At 40.7% G+C, this 17,162-nt stretch overlaps 1 protein-coding gene across 5 annotated transcripts in view; it reads right to left on the bottom strand.

Annotated features, from left to right (window-relative positions):
- DEPTOR (DEP domain containing MTOR interacting protein) overlaps nucleotides 1–17,162 on the bottom strand; it is a 176,126-nt gene that overhangs the window by 52,619 nt on the left and 106,345 nt on the right. The gene's annotated exons all lie outside the window — the stretch shown is intronic.

The raw sequence follows: 17,162 nt of genomic DNA, 5'->3' as shown, positions 1-17,162 counted from the left end.
AGTGCCATGTGGTGTGGTAGGTGCTAGAATGAAATGCCACTGGCTACCTGCTACTCTAACAAGCCGTTTTACTCTAGTAAAGCAGAGAGAGTGCCTAGACTTGAGTCTCCACTGTCTCTACTCACCAAAGTCAATTTATTGACTCAACAAACATTCATTGAGCACGTAGTTAAAAAAGAAAAAGGATTAGAGGGACTTCCCTGGTGGTGCAGTGGTTAAGACTCTGGGCTCCCAATGCAGGGGGCCTGGTCAGGGAACTAGATCCCACATGCATGCTGCAACTAAGAGTTCATGTGCCACAACTAAGGAGCCAGCAAGCCGCAACTAAGGAGCACATGTGCCGTAACTAAAGAGCAGGCGAGCTGCAACTAAGGAGCCCGCCTGCCACAACTAAGACCTGGCACAACCAAATAAATAAATAAATAAATAAAATATTTTTTTGAAAAAGGATTAGATACTCCCCCTGCCCTCATAGAGCCTATGTCTTAGAGAGGTTCAAAGAAAATAAATACATATCTAGGAAGAAAACAGACATGAAGGTATAAAGGAGAGAGGTAAGTGGCTCTGGTAGATACTGTTAGTTTGATTCCTCCCATTCACTCTTTCTCTTGCCCTATGAAAGTTGGAAAATAAAATATTCAAATTCCCAGCCCCTTTGAAGTGACCGCACATCACAATTCCAGCCAATGAAAAGTGGGCAGAAATGCTATGAAGACTTCCCATCCTAACTAAAAAGGAGACGTGTAAGGTGAGGAGTGAAAGATAAGGAGTCATGAGAAGACAATTCCAGGTAAAGGAAACAGCAAGTGCAAATGCCTCCCGGAGAGAAAGCAATCACTGGTTTGAGGAACTAAAAGGTGGTAATGAAGCCGAGCAAAGAGGAAGGAGGCAAGGAGAGAAGATTTGAAAGACAGGTAGAGGTCAGATCACTGGGGCTGTGAGTCCAAGGTAACGCTTTTGGATTTTACCCTAATTGCAAAGTGAAACCAACAAAGGCTCTCAAGCAGGGGAACGGCAGACCTGATTGTTTTCAGTTGCTAGGTGGGGAATGGATTATAAAGCTACAAGAGCAGATGTAAGGAGCCCCGTTAGAGCCACAGTAGTCCTGGTGACAGAGGACAGTGGTTTGGATTTGGAAAAATAAAGAAAAACAGGTGCATTGGGGATACATTTTGGAAGCATCTTGAATTGGAGGGAAAAGAAAAAAGCAAGCATGACTTCTAGGTCCCTGGCCCCAGCAACTGGGTGGATGGTAATGATATTTACCGAGACTGAAGAGACTGGAGGAGCAACAGGAATGTGCAAAACACAGCATTCAATCAACTCAACATCCGTAATTCCCACTCCAGTGACCTGACCTCTACCAAACTACTGTTTTCTCATCTTGCTCTCCATCATTTCACTTTCTCTCATAGGCTCTCCTCCGAGAATTGTAAGTTGTAACTGTAATACCAACAATATTTGACTTTATCTGGCAGAAAAAAAATGATGGGTGAAATTAAGAGACTCTGAAGCTAAAGGCAAAATGGCATGGGTTCGAGCCCTGGTCCGGGAAGATCCCACATGCCGCAGAGCAACTCAGCCCATGTGCCACAGCTACTGAGCCCGTGCCCCTTAGAGCCCATTCTCTGCAACAAGAGAAGCCACCACAATAAGTCCGTGCACCGCATGGAAGGGTAGCCACCACTCGCTGCAACTGGAGAAAAGCCCGTGCACAGCAACGAAGACCCAATGCAGCCAAGAATAAAAAAATTTAGGGCTTCCCTGGTGGCGCAGTGGTTGAGAATCCGCCTGCCGATGCAGGGGTCACGGGTTCGTGCCCTGGTCCGGGAAGATCCCACATGCCGCGGAGCAACTAAGCCCGTGAGCCATGGCCGCTGGGCCTGCGCGTCCGGAGCCTGTGCTCCGCAACGGGAGAGGCCACAGCAGTGAGAGGCCCGCATACAGCAAAAAAAAAAAAAAAAAAAAAAAAAAAAATTAAAAAAAAATACTAATCTTAACCACTGTTCATGAAAATTTTACTTTGTTCATAAAGGAAGCTAATTGTAACTGATATATAGCCTTAAACTGTGGAATCTTCTGTAAATCACACACAAGTGGAGACGGTGAAGACACTACTATATTTATCTTTACTTCCCATGATAACTTGGATTGTTTATGGATAAATCCAGGAGTACAGCTTTGGAAAGAGATGTCCTGCCTGGGTTGGGACAGCTTTGAATTTCTTCCAGATACAGGTCGTCAGTCTTGGGGAGGTTCCTGACTTTACACCTGGAGACAGTCTTGGGGTAACTGGTTTTGTGGAGTCCTTCAGAGGGTTGACAGGATTTGGCCTCTCACTAACTATTTAGTTGTGACCCAGAAAAATGAAGTTACCACCTAATCTATTAAGGCCCGAGGGGGTTCCAGCGCTGTCCATTTCTCAGTACTTGCCCTTCTTCCTGTCTCCAGGGATCCAGCACAAAGAAAGCCAGTATTAGATCCCATAGCAGATCTACTTAGGAACAGCTCAGGATTATACCAAGATATTTCTAACACTTCCCATGTCTTTGCTTTGTAAAAGGTTCCTTTTTCTACAGTTCTGATTAAAAGTGTTTAGTTTCACCTCAGTGTTAAATAAGCTTAGCAAGACATGAAAACAAACCCACTGATATGTGTATAGCAGTCAGTAGGGCTGAAATTTGATGTAATGCCAATAATCACTTATTTTCAGATGCACCTTTTAACAACTCTGAAATCGGGTCACATCTTATGATCAATGCACCTTATATTTGATGAAATACGTTAGCTGACGCTCACTAAATGGTACTATGTGACAGGCAAGGGGCTTGAGGCAATTAACACTGCCATTTTAAGATGAGAAACAGAGATTTAGCATTTCTAAGAAAGCGACAGAAGTGTAATGGCATGCTGCAATATGGCAGAAACATATGATTACATAGATTCTGCTTCCCATGATATCCCATTTTGGCTACTGCTTTGTTACTCTGCGTTATGTGTTTGTAAATATAAATTTATTTAAGCGAGAGTCAGCCAGAAGACCAACACAGAGATTCTAACAAGCAATATCATACATGACACCTACAAACACTTATTATTATGAGCGAGATACTGTGCTAGGACACATTTCATTTAATTGTAACTATTATAAGTGCCATATTAAAGGTGAAGAATTTAAGGGGGGAGGGCAAATAGGGGGAGGGGATTAAGAGGTACAAACTATTATGTATCAAATACATAAGCTACAAGAATCTATTGTATCACACAGGGAATATAGCCAACTTTATAATAACTATAAATGGAGAATAACCTTTAAAAATTGTTAATCACTATGTTGTACACCTGAAACTTAAATAATATTGTCCATCAACGATACATCAATTTAAAAGAAGAAGGTGAAGAATTTGAGGACTAGAGTTTAAGTAGTTATCCTGGGTCCTATGGAAGTGGTGAAGCCGGGCCTCAAACATCTGGTGTCTGACACCCAAGCCTGGGCTCTTTATGACATGACCTGGTGCCAAACACAAACGAGAAACTTAAGCCCTCGGTGAATGTGGGATGCGCCACAAGTAAAGGAATGTGATGGGTCAGATGAAAGGAAGAAGAATGGCCAGGGCAAGTCAGACATGACTTCTGGGAGATTTTATTAAAATTAATTTTTATTGGAGTATAGGTGCTTTACAATGTTGCGTTAGTTTCTTGCTGCACAGGAAGGTGAATCAGTCACTCAAAGAAATCACTCTTTCTTTGATTTCCTTCCCATTTAGGTCACCACAGAGCACTGAGTAGAGTTCCCTGTGCTATACAGTAGGTTCTCATTCGTTATCTATGTTATACATAGTGGTGTATATATGTCAGTTTCTGGGAGATTTCTGAAAGTGCTCGTGGATGAAATCCGTCACAAAGGACCTTGCAGCCTCAGTGTGCAGCAGAGTGTGGCTTTCTAGACGAGCTTAGGAGCAGAAACATGGGGGAAATGGGAGGACTGGGCAGAATTCTCAGGTCACAAGGCAAATGGCAACTTAGAGTGGAAAGGCTGGTGCTCAGGGAATTTGAGAAGGAGTTCCAGGATTGAAGAAATGCTCCAACTTATTCCACAAGCTAGAACACCTCTTCGAGATGTATTCCTTGCAATCACCCTGCGGGGAAGGAAGGGCAGCCCGCCTCCCCCACCAGCCCTGTGAGGAGGACTCCACATATGTCCTCATTTACCAGATAAGAGAAAGGCTCAGAGACAAGAAATAATGTGTCAAACATCACAGAGCCATGAGGAGGGGAGCCAGGATTCTATCTGACTCTTAAGTCTAAACTAGTTTCCGGGACAGAACTCATAACAGTGGTTGCCTCTGGTGGGAGAGGACCGACTGGAAAGAGGCAGGAGGGAACTTTCTGGAGTACGGGAAATGTTCTGTGTGCTGATTGGCGGTTGCACAGGTGCACACATTTGACAAAACCTATCAAACTCTATACTTAAAAGCTGTGTTGGGAACTCCCTGGCGGTCCAGTGGTGAGGACTCCGTGCTTTCAGTGGTGAGGGCGCAAGTTTGAGCCCTGGTCAGGGAAATAAGATCCCGCAAGCTGTGCGGTGCAGCCAAAATAAATAACTGGATAAATAAATAAAATTTAAAAAGCTGTGTATTCTGTCATACGAAAATTATGATTCAATTCAAAACACAATTTTATAAATCTCTTAAGCTTTCCTCCCCTAACTTGTGCATTTTCATTGGGGGTGACCTAGGTAGTTTTTTCCCTACCTCTTAGCATATGAAAAAACAATCTTCCTCTTTTTATGTATAAAACATATACATACATATACGCACATACATAGAGTCCATAAACAGGTATATAGTTATCTGTGGTATCCACATTTCATGGGGGAGAGATGAGTAAGGAAAAAAATAGTCTTGAAAAGGCTTGAAAAAGGGAAAGATAATAAAAAATAGGTTGAAAAACACTCCTCTAACTCACTGCTACCCCTCCTTCCAAAACTTTCTTTACACTGCAGTCAAGTCTGAGCTGTCATTCTTTTCTCCCAAGGAACTACGTTCCATTCTGGGTTTCTTCTATATGGAATAAACCCTGTGTGTGTGTGTGTGTGTGTGTGTGTGTGTGTGTGTGTGTGCGCGCGCGCACACGCCCGCGCACACCTGCACACATTACAACCATGTACATGCATACATACACAGATACACTTAGGTTTCCTCGATTTCCATTCATTCTTTTGGTCTCACCTCAAGCTTCCTCAGGGAAGTTTCCCTGTCATCCCTCCTGCTGTTCTACACAAATGAGAAGCACTGGTCCTTTTCTTCACAGCTCTCATCTCTGTTTATAATTATACACTCCCGAGTGGAATTAGGTGATGGATGTCTCTGTCCCTCTTTAGACCTTAAATCCCATGAAGGCCTAACATGATGTCTGGCTCATGGTGGGTGGTCAAGAAATACTAAGTGAACAGAGAACTGTGCAGAGTTGCCCTGTCTTCTCTAGGGCTGCCAGCGCTTGACGTGAGGGATGGTTCTCCGCCAAGGAAGGGCATGGAGCAGAAGAGGTCTGAGCTAAGGCCCTGAGAAGTGGCCTCTGGTGCTGGCAGGGCCCCCACGGAGACAGTGGTCATCTGTCTCCGCCCACCACGCCCAATGATGAGCCAAGGAACACTGACCCTTCCACTTCCTGTTGACTGAGAAACTGACAACTCCGCTAGAATAAGACGCAGCACAGTGCATCAGACAACCCTTTTTATCCGCACATAGGACTTTCCTGAACTCAATTGGAAAGGAACTACTTTTAAAATACCACAGAATGCAATTTTTTTCATATATGTTGATTATCATCCCACCATTTGCTACTTCAGTGCCCAAACTGTCCTGGCTAAATGAATTAGGGACTTGGGATGGTTTGCCCAACCTGGCCTCTTTTGGTTCAGGAGGAAAATTCCATGGAATATACAGGTTTGTGGACATGGGGAGGAAAGGTCAAAAAGCAGGATTTTGACATTTTTCTTCTAAAAGAGAAATAGGAATTTTTGAAAGGAGAAAAAAAGAACACAATGACCACTAATTCCTTACTCTGAATCAGATGGTTTTGTCTCCATATAAACATACAAAGAAACAAACAAACAGGGCAAAAAGGCCCCATAGGTCCACATCCATCAATTCATCACAGCAGGAAACAAGAAAAGAAGCCAGGAGTCTTGAAATCCCTCTGAGAGTTGGCACAGGGTTGCGTGAACTTGAATACTGTTTCTCACAGGATTTAATTATTCCCACCAGAAAAAAATAAACTTTCCAGAAAAGAGCAAGGATATCTTTTGTTTCTTATTTGTAAATATGGCTCAAATTCCTTCACAGTCTGAAGGCTGAATGGTTTGCTCTGGTAAGTGTTTGATTAAACTAACAAAAGTGGATTTTTTGTTACATCTTTCACTTGGATGACCCTACAAGATCTAGCCCTGACCTAGGTGAGGGGCTGGTGCCAAGAATAAACATCATTTATTTGATCTTCTTCAAGCCAAGGCAGGTGAACGTGGGACCCCAGCAACAATTCATCTTGAATTGAATACAAGTTCTCCACTCAAGAGACATGAAAGGTCATGCATCCATGAGCAGTTCACAAAGGGTTTAAGGTTTTATTGGACTGTATCATCTATTGGGCTCTGCCTCGTGGGTTTGTATTTTTTGAAGTAATGCAATAGGAAGCATTATGAGGACTTTGGGGTGGAGAGACCAGGTTCTAACCTAGCTCTAACATTTTACAAGCTGGGTGACCTTGGGAAAAGGATGAACTGGGTCTCAGTTTCCTCATTTGCAAGGTAGGGAGACCACGACCCCCCCCCCCTTCAAAAGGTATAAGAACAATAAAAGAGATAATGTGTGTGAAATGCCTGGGAACACAATGCAGGTGTTCAATGAGCGAACTCCTTAGCCTGTCTATAGAAGCACCGATTCACTGGATCATTCAACAAGTTTGCTTCCAGGGCTTACTAAATGCTGAGAATTGTGGGAAATTGTGCTGAGTACTGGGAATATAGGAGTTAAGACAGACAAGGTCCGTACATTTATGGAGCTACTGGAGACAGATAAATAATAAATGTTAAGTACTATTATCTGATTCTGATAAATGTTATGTCTTGAAAAAATAAGACAGGGTAATATGATAAAGAGTAACTAGAGGAAGACAGGGTATTTAAGAAAGGTTTCCCTGAAAAATTGACATTGAATCTGAGACCTGAATGACAACAGTGAAACCAGTCATTTAACCCTGTTTTGCTTGCAAAACAGGGTTAAAGATAATGTTCTAATCAAAAGGGCCCACATCATGTACTTTGAGGGCCATAGAAAGTGTCTGGAATTTATTTTCATAAATTTCATAAAACCAATAAGGTTTTAACAATCAGAGTCAAGTAATTAGATTTACTTGAGGGGCAGACCTAGGCATACTCATGATGTATCTGTGAAATGTAAAAATTCTGGTCTGACTAGAGTGGAAGATAGCTACTAGAGGATCAGGGAAAATGAAGTTATGATAGAGAATGTGACCCAGAAATGAGTTTAGATTTGATGAGATAAAATCAGAAAAGAGGATGTCATTAAAGATTGTGACATGAAGCCAAGTTTAAGTGGTGTTCATTAGACTGTAGCCAGTAGACTCTTCTGGGGAAGGAACTTTATTCCTTTTCAAAGTAGACGAAAAGAGGTAAGAAATAGAAGTATTCCTCCTGGAATTATTTCTTCCTTCAGGATTTTAGTATTTAGCTGCTGATATGAAGTGGACTCATGTACAGAAAGGGGCTAGCATGGTGCAAGGTCAGGCATACAGAAGACACTCAATAAATTATTGTTTTTTCTCTTCTTTCCTCCTCTCCCCATGTGTTGAAATGAACCAGAAGCTACTGGTATGGAAATGCCAAAGGATGAGTGAAGGGTGGGCAAAGGGAAAATGTACAGAACAACCTCTTTCAGCATGGGTTGATTCAACTTTTGACGGGTCCCGTATTTCATGTTCCATTCTAGAGTTGCAATGCCAAGGAAAGGTCTTCTAAGCCAGAGGTTTACAGATTTCATTTTTTAGGTAAAAGAACCTTCAAAATAAAAATAACTCCAAATTAAAAAATGGTGGATCAAGTAAGAATTCTAATGATACTACTGCTATTGTTCTCTAGGTCGTAAGGGGGTGGAGAGGAATATGAAATAATACAGAAACTTATCAGCAAAGGTGTAATTAATTGTTCTCTTTTTTATGTTCATCTTGATTGAGACAAAACTGAAAAGTAAGATTATAGTTTGGGGCCTCTGGTAACATCTGTTCCCTTTTTGGTCTCTGGGGACAAATATGCTATTACTGCATGAGGAGGAGAAGGTAATTGGAAGGGAAGAAGGGAAAATGGACTAGAGTAAAAATAAAATTTTCAAACAAGCTGGAGATGATGCAAAAGTCTTTTGACTAAAACACTTAAAACTCAATTCCATTTACAACTGAACTCAAGGTGGAACCTTCCCTGGCCTACATCTCAGCAATCCCCTCCTGCAGTTTAGCTGTCTGACCCACCCCCAGCAGCCTGGGTCAGCTACGAGGAGGTTGTGAGTATGAAGAGTTCTGGGAATTGGGGCTAGATCACAGACTTCTCCATCCCATCCAGAAAAGGAGTTGGGTGGATCTTATCACTCTCCCTAAGGACACATTTTCTCTGGCGTTTTTCCAGAACTTCCAGAGAAGGAAATTTTAATCCAGGCATGACAGTCTCCTCTCAGCATGGGGGAAGGGTTCCGTTTAAACCAGGCAAAGAGCTCTTCTCTGGGTCTGGAAAGGTCGAGAAGTGTTAAGAGGGGAATATGAAACTCAGTCTCTTCACTCTGGGGCCTGATCTGTCCACACACTGGCGGCCCGCTTCTTAAAATTTTCCAAGCATCATTAAAAGGTAAAATAAAAGTGAGAAATGGGACAAGCCTCTTAGATGGCCTCATCCACCAGAGACAGACAGCAGAAGCAGAAGAACTACAATCCCACAGCCTGTGGAGCAAAAACCACATTCACAGAAAGATAGAGAAGATGAAAAGGCAGAGGGCTCTGTATCAGATGAAGGAACAAGATAAAACCCCAGAAAAACAACTAAATGAAGTGGAGATAGGCAACCTTCCAGAAAAAGAATACAGAATAATGATAGTGAAGATGATCCAGGACCTTGTTAAAAGAATGGAGGCATCAAGAAGATGCAAGAAATGCTTAACAAAGACCTAGAAGAATTAAAGAACAAACAAAGATAAGCAATACAATAACTGAAATGAAAAGTACACTAGAAGGAATCAATAGCAGAATAACTGAGGGAGATAAGTGACCTGGAAGACAGTATGGTGGAATTAACTGCTGTGGAACAGAATAGAGAAAAAAGAATGAAAAGAAATGAAGACAGCCTAAGAGACGTCGGTGACAACATTAAACGCACCAACATTCACATTATAGGGGTCCCAGAAGGAGAAGAGAGAGAGAAAGAACCCGAGACAATATTTGAAGAGATTATAGTTGAAAATTTCCCTAACATGGGAAAAGAAATAGCCACCCAAGTCCAGGAAGCTCAGAGAATCCCAGGCAGGAGAAACCCAAGGAGAAACATGCCAAGACACATAGTAATCAAATTGACAAAAATTAAGGACAAAGAAAAATTATTGAAAGCGACAAGGGAAAAATGACAAATAACATACAAGGGAACTCCCATAAAGTCAAAAGCTGATTTCTCAGCAGAAACTCTACAAGCCAGAAGGGAGTGGCACAATATATTTAAAGTGATGAAAGGAAAAAGCCTAAAACCAAGATTACTCTACCCGGCAAGGATCTCAATCAGATGTGATGGAAAAAATCAAAAGCTTTACAGACAAGCAAAAGCTAAGAGAATTCAGCACCACCAAACCAGCTCTACAACAAATGCTAAAGGAACTTCTCTGAGTGGAAAACACAAACGAAGAAAAGGATCTACAAAAACAAACCCACTAACAATTAAGAAAATGGTAATAGGAACATACACATCAATAATTACCCTAAACGTGAATGTATTAAATGCCCCAACTAAAAGACACAGGCTAGCTGAATGGATACAAAAACAAGACCCATATATATGCTGTCTACAAGAGACGCACTTCAGACCTAGGGACACATACAGACTGAAAGTGAGGGGATGGAAGAAGATATTCCATGCAAATGGAAATCAAAAGAAAGGTGGAGTAGCAATACTCATATCAGATAAACTAGACTTTAAAATAAAGAATGTTACAAGAGACAAGGAAGGACACTATATAATGATCAAGGGATCAATCCAAGAAGAAGATATAACAATTATAAATATATATGCACCCAACATAGGAACACCTCAATACATAAGGCAACTGCTAACAGCTATAAAAGAGGAATCAACAGTAACACAATAATAGTGGGGGACTTTAACACCTCACTTACACCAATGGACATATCCTCCAGACAGAAAATTAATAAGGAAACACGAACCTTAAATGACACAATAGACCAGATAGATTTAACTGATATTTATAGGATATTCCATCCAAAAACAGCAGATTACACTTCTTCTCAAGTGCACATGGGATATTCTCCAGGATAGATCACATCTTGGGTCACAAATCAAGCCTCAGTAAATTTAAGAAAATTGAAATCATATCAAGCACCTTTTCTGACCACAACGCTATGAGATTAGAAACCAATTACAGGGAAAGAAAAGTAAAAAACACAAACACATGGAGGCTAAGCAATACATTACTAAATAACCAAGAGATCACTGAAGAAACCAAAGAGGAAATAAAAAAATACGTAGAGACAAATGACAATGAAACCACGATGATCCAAAACCGATGGGATGCAGCAAAAGCAGTTCTAAAAGCGAAGTTTATAGCAATACAAGGCTACCTCAAGAAACAAGAAAAATCTCAAGTAAACAATCTAACCTTACACCTAAATGAACTAGAGAAAGAAGAACAAACAAAACCCAAAGTTAGTAGAAGGAAAGAAATCATAAAGAGCAGAGCAGAAATAAATAAGATAGAAGAAAACAATTGCAAAGATCAATAAAACTAAAAGCTGGTTCTTTGAGAAGAAAAACAAAATTGATAAACCTTTAGCCTGACTCATCAAGAAAAAGAGGGAGAGGACTCAAATCAATAAAGTTAGAAATGAGAAAGGAGAAGTTACAACGGACCACAGAAATACAAAGCATCATAAGGGACTACTACAAGCAACTCTAAGCCAATAAAACGGACAACCTGGGAGAAATGGACAAATTCTTAGAAAGGTATAACCTTCCAAGGCTGAACCAGGAAGAAATAGAAAATATGAACAGAGCAATCACAAGTAATGAAATTGAAACTGTGATTAAAAATCTTCCAACAAACAAAAGTCTGGACCAGATGGCTTCACAGGTGAATTCTATCAAACATGTAGAGAATAGCTACCATCCATCCATCTCAAACACTTCCAAAAAATCGTAGAGAGAGTAAAACTCCCAAACTCATTCTATGAGGCCATCATCACTCTGATACCAAAACCAGACAAAGATACTACCAAAAAAAGAAAATTACAGACCAATATCACTGATGAATACAGATGCAAAAATCCTCAACAAAATACTAGCAAACAGAATCCAACAACACATTAAAAGGATTATACACCATGATCAAGTGGGATTTATCCCAGGGATGCAAGGATTCTTCAATATATGCAAATCAATCAATGTGATACACCATATTAACAAATTGAAGAATAAAAACTATATGATCATCTCAATAGAGGCAGAAAAAGCTTTTGACAAAATTCAACACTGATTTATGATAAAAACTCTCCAGAAACTGGGCATAGAGGGAAGCTACCTCAACATAATAAAGGCCATATACAACAAACCCACAGCAAACGTCATTCTCAATGGTGAAAAACTGAAAGTATTTCCTCAAAGATCAGAACAAGACAAGGTTGTCCACTCACCACTATTATTCAGCATAGTTATTGAAGTCCTACCCAAGGCAATCAGAGAAGAAAAAGAAATAAAAGGAATACAAATGGGAAAAGAAGAAGTAAAACTGTCACTGTTTGCAGATGACGTACTATACATTGAGAATCCTAAAGATGCCACCAGAAAACTACTAGAGCTAATCAATGAATTTGGTAAAGTTGCTGGATACAAAATTAATGCACAGAAATCTCCTGCATTCCTATACACTAACAGCGAAAGATCAGAAAGAGAAATTAAGGAAACAATCCCGTTCACAACTGCAACCAAAAGAAAAATATACCTAGCAATAAACCTACCTAAGGAGGTAAAAGATCTATCTCAGAAAACTATAAGACACTGATGAAAGAAATCAAAGATGACACAAACAGATGGAGAGATATACCATGTTCTTGGATTGGAAGAATCAATATTGTGAAAATGACTATACTACCCAAAGCAATCTACAGATTCAATGCAATCCCTATCAAATTACCAGTGGCATTTTTTACAGAACTAAGACAAAAAAACCTCAAAATTTGTATGGAGACACAGAAGACCCCGAATAGCCAAACAGCCTTGAGGGGAAAAAACAGAGCTGGTGAATCAGATTCCATGACTTTACACTATACTACAAAGCTACAGTAATCAAGACAATATGGTACTGCCACAAAAAACAGAAATATAGACCAATGGAACAGGACAGAAAGCCTAGAGATAAACCCACACACCTATGGTCAACTAATCTATGACAAAGGAGGCAAGGATACACAATGGAGAAAAGACAGTCTCTTCAATAAGTGGTGCTGGGAAAACTGGACAGCTACATATAAAGGAATGAAATTAGAACACTCCATAACACCATACACAAAAATAAACTCAAAATGGATGAGAGACCTAAATGTAAGACCGGACATTATAAAACTCTTAGAGGAAAACACAGGAAGAACATTCTTTGACATAAATCACAGAATGATCTTTTCTGATCCACCTCCTAGAGTAATGGAAATAAAAACAAAAATAAACAAATGGGACCTAATGAAACTTAAAGCTTTTGCAAAGCAAAGGACACTACAAACAAGACGAAAAGACAACCCTCCGAATGGGAGAAAATATTTGCAAACGAATCAACCGACAAAGGATTAATCTCCAAAATATAAAAACAGCTCATGCAGCTCAATATTAAAAAAACAAACAAAAAATGGGCAGAAGACCTGAATAGACATTTCTCCAAAGAAGACATACAGATGGCCAAGGAGCACATGAAAAGCTGCTCAACATCACTAATTATTAGAGAAATGCAAATCAAAACTACAATGAGGTATCACCTCATACCAGTTAGAATGGGCATCATCAGAAAATCTACAAACAACAAATGCTGGAAGGGGTGTCGAGAAAAGGGAACCCTCTTGCACTGTTGGTGGGAATGTAAACTGATACAGCCATTATGGAGAACAGTATGGAAGTTCCTTAAAAAACTAAAAATAGAATTACCATATGACCCAGCAATCCCACTACTGGGCATATACCCAGAGAAAACCATAATTCAAAAAGGCACATGCACCCCAATGTTCATTGCAGCACTGTGTACAATAGCCAGGTCATGGAAGCAACCTAAATGCCCATCAACAGACAAATGGATAAAGAAGGTGTGGAATATACAATGGAATATTACTCAGTCATAAAAAGGAATGAAATTGGGTCATTTGTAGAGACGTGGATGGATCTACAGACTGTCATACAGAGTGAAGTAAGCCAGAAAGAGAAAAATATCATATATTAACACATATTTGTGGAACCTAGAAAAATGGTACAGATGAACCGGTTTGCAGGGCAGAAATAGAGACACAGATGTAGAGAACAAACGTATGGACACCAAGGCGGGAAGGCAGCGGGGGGGCGGTGGTGGTGGTGGGAGGAATTGGGAGATTGGGATTGACAGGTATACACTAATATGTATAAAATGGATAACTAATAAGAACCTGCTATATAAAAATAAAATAAAATTAAATTAAAAAATTTTAAGAAAAGAGAGAAATGGTAAACATACAAAAACTAGTTACAAAACAATTTCTGTTTTGGCAAGGAAAGCAGTGAAATTAAGCAGCCACAGTAAAAGTAGAAAAATTCCACTGGACGGAAAGGTCACAAAGGCCCAGATGTAAAGCTTTGTCTACATTGGAAAGTAGGAGAAAACGAGGGCTGAGACCTGAGACGTGAGCCTGGTCTTCCGTGTAGACACTGCCATGGAAGGCAAAGTGGGACACTTTTCACTGTCCTGGTCAGCTCTTGCCAGCCAGAGGTGCTAAAAGGAGGCTTCTGACCAGATGGGCAATTTCTACCACCCAGACCAAGCAGGTTGATCACTGCCCAGGTCACCAGATCCTTCCCCAGGACAGGCTCTTGTACCGTCACCCCTGCTGCGCACCCCCTTTCCCCCAACTGAGCTCCACACAACCAGACACACTGCCCTGAAGTTCAAGAGCAGCAGCGATGTGACAGGTTGGTGGTAACAAGCCTCCAGGATTGGGTTATACCAGTGGTCCCTGACCTTTTTGGCACCAGGGACCGGTTTCGTGGAAGACAGTTTTTCCCTGGACCGGGGAGGGGGGTGGTTAACACTAGTGACGGGGAGAGACAGATGAAGCTTTGCTCACTCACCCGCCGCTCACCTCCTTCTGTGCGGCCCGGTTCCTAAGAGGCTACGGACCAGTACCGGTCTACGGCCCGGGAGTTGGGGACCCCTGGGTTATACAAAGGGCCTTTTTTTTTTTTTTTTTTTTTTTTTACAAAGGGCTTTTTATATGTTATTCTATAACAAATACATATGGTAAATATACGAAATAATTTATTCAGTGTTTTCTATAACAAGGTAATGGATTTAAATGAACATACACAAGTAAATTACATGGAAGAGCATGGTATTCTTGGTCATTTTCATTTAACCAACAGTACAATTCAAAAATATCTCAATACAGTCATTCTAATACAGAATTTGATCAAAAGCAGGTTTTCAGAACAGGGCTATATTTTAAGATATCACTTCAGTGATAAATGTTGTGTTAGATAATTTAAACAGATTTTTTTTCCCCAGCTGGATTTCCCAGCATTTTTAGTATGCTAATGTGCTTTTTGTAGATTTCCAAGAGGGGAATAAACTGTGCAGCAGTTGAAAACTGTTTTGATCACAGAACCTCAGGACAGGATATTTTGCTGGACCAGAGAGCTGTATAATACAATTTTCGAAACGCTGTTCTACTGAGTTCTGTACTGCCCTACAACATGTGAAAACCATTGTACATCCCCCCACCGAAACGTATGACGTGTTAGCTTCTGAAATTGACAAAAGCATATCAGGTTACCCATCTTATCAGGGTATATACATTCAGAAGTTAATTAAGCAATCAACTGACAATGTCTAGAACAGTTATGCATGTTAATCAATAAAGATGGACTAAAATCAATGAAATGCACCTGGTTAAGCAAAACAAGGTCTTTAGCTGCAATGTAAAGCCATTGCTTTCCCCAAAGGAAGTATGCTTCAAGCCCCATGGCAGTGAGTGCACGCTCAGAACCAAAGCACGCTGCTGGAAATAATTTATACTGAGGTACTTTACTATGGGAATAAAATATCAAACTCTTCCCACAGCCAAGAGTGCCATTAGAAAATGAAAAATGCAGCCTCAGCGCAGATACAAATGCTCCTGGCCAACTTGCCCGCTCTGGGTTTGTTTGGTGCTGTGCCCACCGCAATATGAGGATGTAGGAAGGGCCTCTAATACCGATGGACTTAGCCAGCGAGGCTTCTGTAACCTACCCAGAGCACAAGACACAGGAAGCCTGTGCCTCCCTGTATGAAGGAGGTGTGCAAATCAGGGGGTAGAGTCAATCCTGAATCCCACCAGCATCGGTGACCCGGACCGGCCGTAATCTCTGCTCTGTGCTCCCTTGAGCTGGTCTCGGCTGCCCACCTCTCTTTTCTAGTAGGCAAACCATTGCCAGAGGGTAAGTGCTGAAAACCAGAGCTGTGGAGATCCAAACCATGCCATTGCTTCACTGCTTTACTGCTCTAGGAAAAGGACTGAGGGGAGAGGATGAAAGTATTGAAGAGATAAAGGGGGGAATAATCTGTGGCTTTCAAGTCTTCTGCATCCTCCCATGGTCCCAGATAATCAAGAGATAAATACCCTCTGTGAAATATTTTACAGATGACAGAACATAACTGTGCTAGATAAAGGTGTTTTGAAGCAGAAAACCAGTGCTCTCAATATCCTTATACCGTATTTCTTTACAAATAATAACAATGTGTATATATATATACTTATACGTATATATATTATATATATATATACACACATACATAGAAGAAGTCTGGAAGAATATAAATCAAAATGTTAACAGTGATACACTTTAATGTATGTCAATTATACTTCAAAAGAGCTGCTTAGGGCTTCCCTGGTGGCGCAGTGGTTGAGAATCCGCCTGCCGATGCAGGAGACACGGGTTCGTGCCCCGGTCCGGGAAGATCCCACGTGCCGCGGAGCGGCTGGGCCCGTGAGCCATGGCCGCTGAGCCTGTGCGTCCGGAGCCTGTGCTCCGCAACGGGAGAGGCCACAACAGTGAGAGGCCCGCATACCGCAAAAAAAAAAAAAAAAAAAAAGAGCTGCTTAAAAATGTAAAGAGTGGTTATCTCTAAGCTAGGAAAGATTATAGGCAGCTATCATTTTTTTTCTTCCTGTGTGTATTTTCCAAATTTTCTTGACTCTACATTCATTACTTTAATACCAAAAATGTGTACAAATTATTTTCAAAAATCTTACACAATTCACTCAGCTTCTTGATGTTTGTGTAGTTCTTTGTACTTTATCAAGTGTTTCGACATATTTAATCCATAAAACAGCAGAATGAAATATGATTATCATTGCAGAGAGGAGGAAACAGGCTCTGAGATGCTACAGAACTTGTTCAAAGAGCTAGTAAGTAGTAAAAACCAATAAAAGAATCCAGATCTCCTCTTCCAAACTCCACGACTTTTGTTCTCTTTTTCTCACTATTTACTGTTTCTTGTGTCTTGGCTGCTTAAACACCACAAGTATATACTTTGAACAAAAGCAGTAGAATTACTGTATAAGATTTAAGCAAAAAGAAACTTTTTTTCAAATTCAGTATTGGTTCAGGAGAGAAA

The sequence above is a fragment of the Kogia breviceps genome, chromosome 17, assembly GCF_026419965.1.
Source record: "Kogia breviceps isolate mKogBre1 chromosome 17, mKogBre1 haplotype 1, whole genome shotgun sequence".
Lineage (NCBI taxonomy): Eukaryota > Metazoa > Chordata > Mammalia > Artiodactyla > Physeteridae > Kogia > Kogia breviceps.
Note: the sequence above shows the minus strand (reverse complement) of the source record. Positions and strands in the feature narration are given on the sequence as shown.